Raw genomic sequence first — 12797 nt, forward strand, 5'->3', positions numbered from 1 at the left:
TCACTCTACCCTCCCAAGCATGACGTCCCTCTCCAAGGACTGGTCCCTCCTTGTAACATGTCCAAAGTATGTCAGACAGAGCTTCAGAATCCTTGCCTCCAAGGAGCAGCCTAGTTTAAGCCTCTCTAGGCCAAAACGGTTTGTTCTAGAAGTCCATAGTATATTCAATATTCTTTTCCAGCACCACAGCTCAAAAGCATCGATTCTTCTTCTCTCCTCCCTAGTTATTGTCCAGCTTTCTGATGTATAGCAAGTGATTGCAAAGACCATGGCCTGGATCAGGCGCACCTTAGTCTCCAGACTGGTATCATTGCTCTTCAGTACTTTAGAGACGTCTCTGACAGCAGACTTTCCCAATGCAACTTGTCTTTTAATTTCCTGGCTGCTGGTACCAAGAGTGTTAATTGTAGAGCCAAGCAAACTAGAGCTGTTTAACTATCTCAATCTCTTCATCATCTATCATGATGCTGCCAATAGGCCCTGTGGTATCTTTGTTTTCTTTTTTTTTCTTCTTAAGCTTCATTTTTTAAAAAATAGTTTTAATGAGCATTTACAGAGATTTTGGATTTCCATTCATTCATTGCTGCACTTCTCTCCCTGCCCAGCCCCCCCCCCCCAATCTTTGTTTTCTTGATGTTGAGAGCTTCAATCCATATTGAAGGCTGCAGTCCTTGACCTTCTACAGCAAACACCTCAGATGGCCTCAGTTCAGCAAGCAGGGTTGTGTCATTTGCATAACACAGACTGTTGATGAGTCTACCTCCAATCCTGATGCCACACTCATAGAGCCCAGGTTCCCAGATAATCTGTTCTGCATACAGATTGGAATGGTATGGAGATAACACACATCCCTGGTATACACCCTTTCCAGTTTTGAACCATGAAGTGTTTTCCTTGTTCTGTTCTGATGACTGCCTCCTGGTCCAAGTATAGGTTTCACATATGCACAGACAAGTGTTCCGGGATTCCCATTCTCAGAATCAGCCACAGTTTGTTGTGATCCACACAGTCAGATGCCTTTACATCATCAATGAAACATAGACATTCCTCTGGTATTCCTGCTTTCAGCCAAGATCCATATGAAAACATAAATTTAAGAAGTATTTTAAGTTGTTATGTATAACATAATAAAAACTCCAAGAGAGGAGAGCTCTGGTGGCCTAGTGGCAAGAAGCTGCACTGTAATCCCGAAGGCTCATGGTTCAAATCCACCAGATGCTCTGTTGGAGAAGAAGGGGCAATCTCCACCTGTGCCAGTCAGATCCGATTCGATGGCACACAATAAGTAAAAAACCCAAAAACTCTGAGGGAGACCCTCAACTAGATGAATCAACACCATAACTACAACAATGGGGTTGAGCATGGTGCAGATGGTAAGGATGGCTCAGGACAGTGCAAGGTTCTGAGCTAAGATTCATAGGGTCGCTATGAGTCATAATCAACTTAATGGCACTTAACAACAACAAAAATACATAATATCCTGTACATCCTAATGTAGCATGTTACTAGTAGAAGAACATCACGCTTGGAAAGGTGGAGGGTCAGCAACGAAGAAGGAAAATGCTCAATGAGATGGACTGACTGCAGCAATAGGCTTGAGTGTCAGAGATGATGAGGATGGCACAGACTAGGACGGGGTTCAGGTCTGTTGTTAACATGCTCGTTATGAGTTGTACGACTCAATGGCACCTAACAACAGCAAGATATTATATCTAACATAATATGTAATTATGTTTGTATATAAGATCGCAGTGCAGCTTCTTACTACTAGGCCAGCAGAGGTCTTATGTAATTATATATACCATATGTACATATATGAGAGAAGGATGGACAACATCCTCCCGTGAGATTTACTGTCACTAAAAACCTGCTGGAGGATCAGCTTTGATTTGATTGTACATAGTAACAACATATATACATATATTTTATGCAAGATATTATATATCTTGTTGTTGTTGCTATTATGTGCCATTAAGCTATAACTGAATCATAGCTGATCTTTCAGTGGGCTTTCAGAGGTGATCAAAGAAAGAAAGAAAGATTCTCACATATCAGGAGTGGTATCTACTTCCTAAATAACATGCCTCTGGAAACGGAATGAACTTTGATAAATGTCGATAGTTGTAGAAGAGCTTCAGGCCTTTTGTTTATAGGGTCACTATGAGTCGTGCTCAACTCGAAGGCAATCAAGAACAACACATATATATATCTCCCCACATAAGGAGTAGTAAAAAGAAATCAAATGACATATTGCATAAATATGCTGCCAAAGATACATTTAAAGTGTTAAAGAGCAAAGATTTCAGATCTAAAAATTCTACTGTTATTTTGTTGTGTACCATAGAGTCAGAACTGACTCAAAGCTGACCCTCCTGGTGAGTTTTCAGAGACAGTTCATGCACGGGAGGAGATTACCCATCCTTCTCCCACAGAGCAGCTGGTGGCCTCGAACCATGTGCCTTCAGGATTGCAGTGCAGCTTCTTGCCACTAAGCCACTCCAACAATTGTACCACTAAGTATATAGTCCAAAGAAATAAGAAATGGGACATAAATGGATGTACAACCACACATGCTCATTGTAGTATTATATCTAATAGTTAAGAACTGGAAACAACCCAAATGTCTATCAATGAATGATTGGCTAAAGAAACTATAAAACATTCACACAGGGACAATATCCTCCTGTACCAGTCAGATCTGATTTGACAGTACATGCACAAAAAAATAATAAAATTAAAATGAATTTTTAAAAAACATTCACACAAAGGAGTAGTGATCTATTACTGTTCAAGAATTCATGAAATACTGCATAACACAAATGAAAGAATAAATTATGCCAAGTGACATAAGTCAGTCATGACAGAGCAATATTAACACCACTGTTCTAAAAAAGCTAAGGAAAAGTTTACAAACCGAATGAATAACTTTTAAATTGTTAACAGGGATACGAACAGAAGGAGAAGGCAGTAAAAAGAAATAGATAAGTCAGGTGAAGGAAAAGAAAATCTACAATAAGAGATTGATCACCAATTAATTATAATGAATCAGACTAATCAATTATAATTAATGTTATAAAAATGTCTATGAATGGTTGCATGAAAACCCAGTATGGTTTATAAACTTTCGTTTTTTTGTATTGTATTTTTTTTGGTTTATAAACTTTTATTGAAATAAAAAAGAAAAAAATATGAGCAAAGGTCTCAGCTTAAAATCTAAGGTGCAGATGACCTGAGCCGTGATTTTTTCAAGTGCTTCATTTGCCAGTGAAATTGTAAAAGAAGTGATGACTTTAAGCTTTGGTGTTGAAGAATACAGAACATATGTTGAACTTCCAACAAAAAAAATAAATCTACCTCAGAAGACGTGCATCCAGAGTGCTCCTTGGAAGTAAAGATGATGAGATTTGTCTCACATACTTTGGGCATGTTATCCAGGAACCAGTCCCTGGAGAAGGACACCATACTTGCAAAAGTAGAAGGTCAATAATAAAGAGATGGACTCTCGGCAGGATGAATGGACATCGTGACTGTACTTGTAGGCAGGATTTCATTTTATTATACATAGAGTGAGGGAGCTCTCGTGGCCTAGTGGTAAGGAGTTGTGCTGCCTACCCAAAGTCACACAGTTCAAATCCACCAGCTGCTTCATGGAAGAAAGATGGGCAGTTCCCCCCAGCCCCCCATGCAATTTATTGTCTCTGAAAACCACTGGCGAGTCATAACAATAACAATAATATACATAGAGTCACTGCAAATCAGAGCCAGCTCAAAGTCACATACTAACACATACAGATATTTTCTTTTATTGTTATTGAGAATATACACAGAAGAACATATACCAGTTCAACAATTTCTACCTGTATAATTCAATGACATTGATTACACTCTTCAAACTGTGACCCTTCTCACTCTTCTTTGTCAAATTGTTCCTCCTCCATTCAAGAATCACTTACTGCCTCCTGTTTATTTCCTGTTTACTCTTTTGACTTACTGCTGTCAAGAGAACATCTTAAGGACAAATATTAAGGCTTCTTCCCTTAAGTGTTAATTCTTGTTTCAATGTAGTTGAACATTTCTTGTTGCTGCATTTGGCACCTGCTCTCCTATTCCAGCTGAACTTTAAAACCTCAAATGACTGTAGTTAGTTCCCTCATGGCTTTTAACTCTCCTTAGAAACTCTGCACCACTTAAAAACAAAACATCGGTGACATTAAGAAATATGAAAGCAATATAACTACACGAAAACTAATTTAGAAGGAGCAGGAAGAGAATTACCCACAATGCCACTGTCCTAACAGCAGCTGCTATGCCGCCTCCCTGGCTGTTTCCTGGGAGCTCTGTGGGGTTATTTGCAGAACTGCCTTTCAGAATCAACTCTGGAGCCTTTAAAAATGACCAAGGCCAGCTCTGTGCTGGATCTCTTTAGTCTAATTTATTTCCCTTCTTCTTCTTCTTTTTGGAGCTCAGGTGCAGAACTAAACTTTTCAAACTCCTCAGTATCTGACACTTCACTGTCAATGACCCTCTCATGGTCCCTCTCGTCGTTTGTTCTATTTTCTCTCTCCTAATATGACTTTACATTCTTCTCCTCCTGTGAACACCTCTGGATTTGATATATGGCTTTAAGAATACATGGAGTAGTTTTGACATACATTCTATAAATTTCATTCTCTCAACTTTTTTAATCATGGCAAATATATAAAAAATTTTAAGTGTACAAACTGGTGGTACTAGCTACATTCACTCCAAGCAGAAACTAATAAACAATTTCCCATTCTTTTCTCGCTACTATTTCTTAGCTACTGCTAACCATTCTTGTCTCAAAGCATTTGCTTATTCTATTCCCGTGTAAGTGGAGACACATAATATCTGCCCTTTTATGTCCAATTAATGTCACTCAATATAACGTTTTCAAGTTTCATCCACACTGTTGCATGTGTCAGAGTTTTATTTCTTTTGATGGCTGGATAATATTCCATACATGTATATACTACATTTATTTACCCATACATCTCTTGACAGTTATCTGAATTGTTTCCACCTTTTAACTGTTGTGAATAAAGCTGCAAAGAACTCTGAGGTACACATAAATCCTTGAGTCCTTGATTTCAATTCTCTTGGGTATGTACCCAGTAGTGAAATTGCTATCTTTCCTATTTCTATATGATTTGTCTTTTGCTCTTCAAAATGTCTAGTATGGATATGAATTTTACCCTTAGACGCTCTTTAAGTCTAGAACTGAATCCTCCTCCCCCTCAGTGAGTCAACACAACCCAGTGGCTCAATTTTCAGGCAAACAATGGGTAGGCCTACAATATAAACAATAAAAACAGGGAGGTACCACTTTTGCAGAGATAAAGCTCAGAAGGGAAGAAGGAATAGGAAAGAAAGACAAACGGAAACAGTGAATACAAGGTTGGAATGGAAAGAGTGTTGTTACACTGTGGGGATTGTGATCTATGTCACAAAAGAAAATGCAGATGAATTATTGAATGGAAGACTGATTTGCTCTGTAAACTTTCACACAAATTACGATAAGAAGTAAAAAACACCCAACATACTCTCTGTGAAGTGTAATAAAATGAAGCACACAAAAAAGAAAACAAAAGAATATAAATATAATCATGTTACAACCCTTTTCCCTTAATCTATTAATTCTCATTGACTTCATAATTTTTGCCTTTCTAATACGACTCGATGGCACATAACAACAACAATAATACTGAGAAATGTAATGAAGTATGTATGTGTGTTTCCTTTTAGAGTTTATGGGTTTCTTTTCTTGCTTATATTCCCTCCTCTTCATTCATGGTTTAAAATAAATGTTCTCCTGAATTTCTTTTCGTGTGTGTGTGTGTGTGTGTATAGTACAAATAGTTAAAGGGAGCTCTGATGGCCTAGTGGTAAGGAATTGTGCTGCTAATCCAAAGGCATGCAGTTCAAATCCACCAGCCAATCCACGAAAGAAAGATTGACAATCTCCTCGTACGTGATGTACTGCTTCTGAAAACCCAGTGGAAGGTCAGCTATGATGAGTTGGTTCTGACTTGATGATACATAACAACAACAATAACAACAAAGACTTAAACAAAAGGTATAAAAATGCTAAAGAATTACAGAGGACATGAGAGACCGGTGACATGGGCCAGCACAGACTTTTGCCTGTGCGTTCTGACTGGGCTGCCTTCCAGGAGTTCTAGGATCAACTCTAAGAGTTTTTACATCTTTCATCTGGACACTATGGAGCTCCAGTGGCTTAGTGGTCAGGAGTTGCTCTGACAATGCTAACTTTATGCAGTTCGAATCCACCAGTTGCTCCAGAGAAGGAAGGATGGGCAATCTCCTCCTGTGAGTTTTACTGCTTTTAAAAACCCACTGGAGGGTCACCTATGGGTCATTCCTGACTTGACAGCACATAACGACAACAACCTAGACACTAGTTCAAGGATCAAGGGGTCTGTCTTTGGAGAAGGAGAACAGACCCTTGAACTCATTCAGGCCTGTATCCTTTTCTTTATGTTCCCTGTCATTTGTCTTCCTTGTAGAGACAGTAAAGTCCATAAAGCTGGGGAGCAGGTCTAGCTCGCTGATCTTTGATTCCTAAATGCCTAACAGGGTGCCCTGTGGAGAAGCAGGAAGTTGCTGAGTGAAAGAGTGGAAAGGTAAGGAAAAAGGGAGACAGGGAAGGAGGGAGGGACGAGGAAGTAATGGTTGTTTTCCATTAACTGCACAGCTATATTTGAAGTTCTCTGCTCTGCTCGTGGTCCTAGATGACTAACCTCACTGAACCACATCTCTAGGGTTTTCCTGCCTTCTGTTTCCCCTTAGGAGTTGACCAATGGCATGTATTGAAGGGCGTGATGAAAGAGAAGTGAAGTATTTTTCTCCCTAAGTCCTTGGTAGGCAGTTCTGGCAATGGCAGCATCCTTCCACATCCACAATTCCTACAGAACAGCCCCTCATCCAGGCCTCTGGTTTTCAGTGACTTTGTGAACCAGGCCCCAGTGGCCCTCTTTCTTCCACTGCCTCTGAAGATTACATGTGACAGCAGGTCTCTATTGAGAGTAGTCACTCTGTGCATCAAACCGCCCAAACCAAACCAACTGCCATCAAATTTCCAAAACCCAGCGACCATCCAGTGGATTCCTAGGGTTGTAGATCTCAGCAGAAGGAGACTGCTCATCTTCCAAGATGCAATGACAGTCCTTGTTGACGGTGTGAAGGTGACCACATCTCCATAGACAGTCAGTTCACTGTACTTCAAGCACCATAGCTAAGTGGCCCTGTTTCCTGCCTGCACCCAAAAGGAAAGGAACAACAAAGAAATTGATAGGATGAGACAGTTCCTCAGAACAGCCTAGAGGAACCAACAAAGAAGTATTCAAGTACCCAAAGGACTCCCTCACTGCCATCAGGTTAGCCATCAGGTTAGAGGTGACTCATAGCAAACCCTCCAGTGGGCTTGCAGAGGCTGTATAGATTGCATGGGAGGGGATTGCTAATCTTTCTCCCACAGAGCAGTTGGTGGATTCAAACCTTATGCATGTTGTTAGCGCACAACTCCTTATCCATGAGGCCACCAGAGCTCAAAGGAGTGGAACCAAGTTTTTCTTTGTCCTAGCTCTGTTCTCCAGAAGGGAGCTGAGGACTCTGAAGGCCTGCAGTCATAGCCTGGAGGGCTCTAAATCCCCTTGCCCACCCTGTTTATAGTGGTTCTATCTACTGTATGTCTTCAGGGCTTGGTTCTAGTTCAATAGGAATCCTTGATAAAGTGGAATTGTAGCTGTTGTGTGTCTGTCTGTGCCTCCTGTGTTGGACTATAACCTTCTCAAAGGCTCAAGGGTTCAGGCTTGGCCATTTCTGGCTGACACAGAGCAGCTCTTCCTGAGCGTCCTAAGGAATGAGTGAAGTTCTCCCACAAATGAAGCGTGTGGCCCACTCTTCTCAGGCAGTGGAATCTCCTCAGGAACCATGACAGGGGCCTGAGGGCTAGAAAGTATCTAATACTGAAGACCTGAAAGGAAGGTTGGTGACTAAGCTTCTGACTCAAGGAAACTGACTTCCTCCTCCAAATTCGTGGCTTAGTCTGTAGTGGGGTTGTTTTGCCCAGACAAATCCTGGCCTCATGCTCTCCACCTTTTTTTTTTTTAATTTTTTTGTGCATTGTACCGTCAAATCAGATCTGACTGGTACAGGAGGAGATTGTCCCTCCTTCTCCAGCAGAGCATCTGGTGGATTCGAACCAGGCACATCTGCGATTGCAGTACAGCTTCTTGCCACTAGGCCACCAGAGCTCCCTGCTCTCCACCTTTTGAGGTTCTCCAGGGCCTGCAGCTTGTCTCAAACACTTTTTTTGGGGGGAAAAATTTATTGATTTTTACTTTTTTACTGTCTCGGGGCAACTAAGCTGCTCTTCAAGAGGTAAAGATGGTGAAACTTCATCTCATATGCTTTGAGCATGTTATTAGGAGGGGCCAGTCTTTGAGAAAAGAAATCATACTGGCTAAGGCGGAGGTTCCAGTGAAAGAAAGAAAGAGATAGAGAAAGAGCGAGAGAGAGAGAGAGAGAGAGAGAGAGAGAGCAAAAGAAAGAAAGACCCTTAAGGTGGACTGACACAGTGACTGTAACAATGGGCTCGAACTAGGTGTAGAGTGTGAGGATGGTGCAGGACAGGGTAGGGTTCAATCTGTTGTTTATAAGTTCACTGTGAGTCATAGTTAACTAACCACAACAAACAGTATCACCTCACTGAGAATAAAAAGCCGGGAATTCAAATCAGGAGATAGACATTTTAGATCAAATCTTCCCCAGACAATTGAAAAAAATATGTTCATTACATTTATAAAGAAACTACTGAGTCTTGACACATTTCATTCAAAATGGTTTTAATTACTATTAACATTAAGAAAGACAAACCAAAGCATGGCGAACAAAGCTTGTGTAAGGGTGTCTGCCGATAGTTTTCCACAAAGCTGGTGGTCATATTTCTGTAACTTGTTAAAGCTGTAGTTATTTAAAACGTTCTATTAGTGGAAACACATTTTGGTGGCTGAATATTGTTATTATTTTCTTTGTTGTTATATATACATATTTAGTCAAGTCTTTTACTTATTTGTATTCGAGCAAAGGCTTGCAAATCATGTTGAGTTTTCATATAATCATTTGTATATATTTTGGATAGAGCAAGGCAGGGTTTAGGGCTGTTGTACATAGTGTCGCTATGCGTCACAGGGGACTCAAGGCACATAACAACAACAACAACACTAATTTGCGATTTCATCTTGCTCGGCTCCACAGTAGTCAGAAAATCAAAAGAGTTGCTTCAGGGATAGTTTGTTTTCAGGGACTTCTCTAGAGTGCTAAAGAACAATGATGTCAATCTAGGCCATTGTTGTTGTTATGTGCCATTGAGTTACCTGTGACTCATAGTCACCATATATACAATGGATCTGAACTCTGCCCTTTCCTGAGCCAATCTCACTTACCCTCATTACCCCAGTCACCATATCAATCTTATCTGGGATATTTCTCTCCTGCACTGTCCCTCCACCTTTCCAAGCATGATACCCTCCAAGGACAGATCATCCTGGCCACATGCCCAAAGTACTCAAGGCAGAGCTTTGAAATCCTAGCCTCTAAGGAGAAACTTAGTTTAACCCTCTCCAAGACAGACCTGTTTGTTCTTTTAGCAGTCAAAGACCCTCGATGGGATGGATCGATTCTGTGAGTGGAGTGGTGGGAATGAATGTGTTTGAGACAGTGAGATTGGCACAGGATAGAACGGCGTTTAGGGCTCTTGTACATAGGGTCGCTATGAGCCGCAAACAACTCGATGGCACATAACAACAACAACTCTTCTTTAGCACCAGAATTCAAAGGCATCAATTTTTCAGTTATCCTTAGTCATTGTCCAGCTAGCTCTCTGATGCATAGCATGAAATTGTGAAGACCATGGCCAGACCAGGCACACCTTCGTCTCTAGATTGACATCATTGCTCTTTAGCACTTTGGAGAGGTCCCTGACAGCAGACTTCCCCAATATAATTCGTCTTTTGATTTCTTGACTACTGGTGTGAAGAGGGTTCATTGTGGAGCTGAGCAAGCTGAAATTATTAACAATCTCAGGCCGTGGTCCTCTCAATTGCTTGCTATGCGTCTGAGAGCTGGGCAATGACTAAGGATGACAGAAGAATTGAATTGTGGTGCTGGAGAAGAGTATTGAACATATTGTGTACTGCCAAGAGAACAAAAGTTTTGCCCTGGAGAAGGTAAAACCAGGCTGCTCCTCGAAGGCGAGAATTTTTAAACTCCGTCTCACAAACTTTGAGCATGTTGCCTGAAGTCCTTGGAGAAGGACATCATGCTTGGAAGGCTGGAGGGTCAGCGCAGGAGAGGAAGCCCTGGATGAAATATACTGACACAGTGACTGTGGCAGTGGGTGTAGGTGTGCCAGAGGTGGTGAGGCTGGCTCAGGACAGGGCAAGGTTCAGAGCTATTGTTCATAGGGTTGCTATGAGTCATAGTCGACTCGATGGCACATAACAATAACAACACAATATTAATTGTCCTTGATAAATCTTATTATGTATATTGCCATGTCAACCCCTTACTGTATATTGCCTGTCTTTATCTATTAACTACCTACTAATTTTTGCTCTTCTCTCCCTCTCCCTTCTCATCTTGCCAAGATTGATTCAATTCGTTTTTAAGCTTTCCTTAGCTATTTTAAAATCTTTTTATTAATTTTAATAAAAGTTTACAGGGACTTTGAATTTCCTTTCATTCATTGTTGAACTTTTCTCCCTGCCCACCCTCTCCCCACAATTCACTCTTCTTTGAAAAGTAAAAGAAAAATTCTTGCATTGTTATATAGTCCCTCCCCCTCCCCCCCCAAGTCCACTCCACTATGCAGCCTTCGTTCTGGACTCCTGTCTTGACAATAATACCTAATCATATATCCCTTTTAAACAGTTCTTTCCCTCATCTGTTTCAATGCAGTATACATCATTCATCCCCTCCTCTGTCTTCCCTTAACCTTGATGTCAGTCTCGTTTTACAACAGTGGCCCTATGCAATATTTGTCCTTTTGTGAATGAGATATTTCACTCAGCATAATGTCCTCCAGGGTACCTATTTTGAATAATATTTCATGAGATCCTTGTTTTTCAGGGCTGCATAGTTTTCCATTGTGTGAATATACCAGAGCTTCTCTATCCATTCCTTTGTTGATGAGCACTTGGGTTGTTTCCAGTTCTTTGCTATTGTGAACAAAGTTGCAATAAACATGGGTGTGCATATCTTTTTATTTTTCTATTTTATTTATTTATTTATTTTAAATAGCATTCAGTTTATTAAAAATATTTAGCATTGGCTTCCCATATCCCCCCTTTTGTTTTTATCATAATTAAGTTATCATCTAGATGAGCATCCCTCATACACAAACAAATAAAACAAATTAAACATAATAAACTCAAAGAAATACTTTTAAAAATCTCCATATGATCAGAAGGATTTAGGTTGAATATTCCTTGAGAGTCTGTTTTATTTGTCCCATTGCCACAGGGCTTGTCAAAACTGGTTCTGATTAATCTCCTTTGTCAGTGTATCCTTTGCCATTCCCTATCACTCCTCCCTGAGAGAGATTTCACCCTGATTCTTAAGGAAAAGGGGATGGCGTATTCTCTTAGCTACTTCTTGCTGAAAAGGGATGCTGTAGGTTTCAGGGTGAAGATCTTCTCTCACTACTCTAAAGGGCCCCTTTGGCAATAAGAAACATGTAGACTATTGTGGAGATTGATTTTGGAATTTAGATGCTTAATTTAATTGTGCTTAGCTATACATGTTCATATCCTTGAAGATGCATCATGGAACTGTTGCAGCCTAGAAGACACAAATTTAACTAGCAAGTTAAAAAATACATGAGTCAAAAATTAAAAGCAATAATATTCCAAGTAGAGGTTCTGACAGTGGCACAAATCAAGTTACCGAAGAAAGATAGTTCTTAGAATAAAAGGCTTATTGACTAGCACTTTGTGTATTACAGTATAAAGTTTAGGAACTACAAAATGTAGATGCTTAACTATGTCATTTATTGTTCTTAAGTCCTGGACCAAATTCCATCTACCACTGGGTTGTTTTACAGCTTGGAAGTCCACATGCAAGGCAGAGGTAAAGTAAGGAACTGCTTATGAGGTTTTCAGTCAATTCCAACAACTAAGAAATAGAAGAGTTGGGACCTCAGAAGGCTTTTAGGACCAAATATTAGGCTCTTGTGTCCAGGAAAAAAATTAATATACTTACCAGTAATGTTAATGCTTATCCACTGCTCTTCTGGGAGAATCAGAATTTTTGAAGCATTCTCCTTTGTTTCCAGCTGGGAGCTGGGGCCTATCAGTCCTGTCAGCCATGAGGACCTGATGTGGGCTGCCCTTGGCCAAGTGTCCTTCAGATCCACACTTAAAGCAAGTGAGTGAGAGCTTCCTTTCTATTCCCTTACCTATCTGTGGCTCTCGTCTGTGACACTACTGAAGTGGCCCAGCTTTCCACAGTGGAAGCAACTCTGACCTCCTCTATTACCTTTGGGTGGCATTGTTTATGAGTAGGACTTCCTTTTCCTGACACAGACCCTAAACTGGCAGCAATAGCTGCCCCAATAATTTTGGCCATTCTCTGGTCTTTTCTCTTCCCTCTAGATCCCAGTAGTTAAAAGAGGGGAAAATTTAAACAAGTAACAATATAATCTTTTAAGTTTAAGTCCAGAAATATTATCAATATGATCATTTCCAATCCAGAGATAC

This window comes from Elephantulus edwardii, unplaced genomic scaffold (genome assembly GCF_000299155.1).
Source record: "Elephantulus edwardii isolate Elephantulus edwardi_28Jun2011 unplaced genomic scaffold, EleEdw1.0 scaffold00202, whole genome shotgun sequence".
Taxonomy (NCBI): domain Eukaryota; kingdom Metazoa; phylum Chordata; class Mammalia; order Macroscelidea; family Macroscelididae; genus Elephantulus; species Elephantulus edwardii.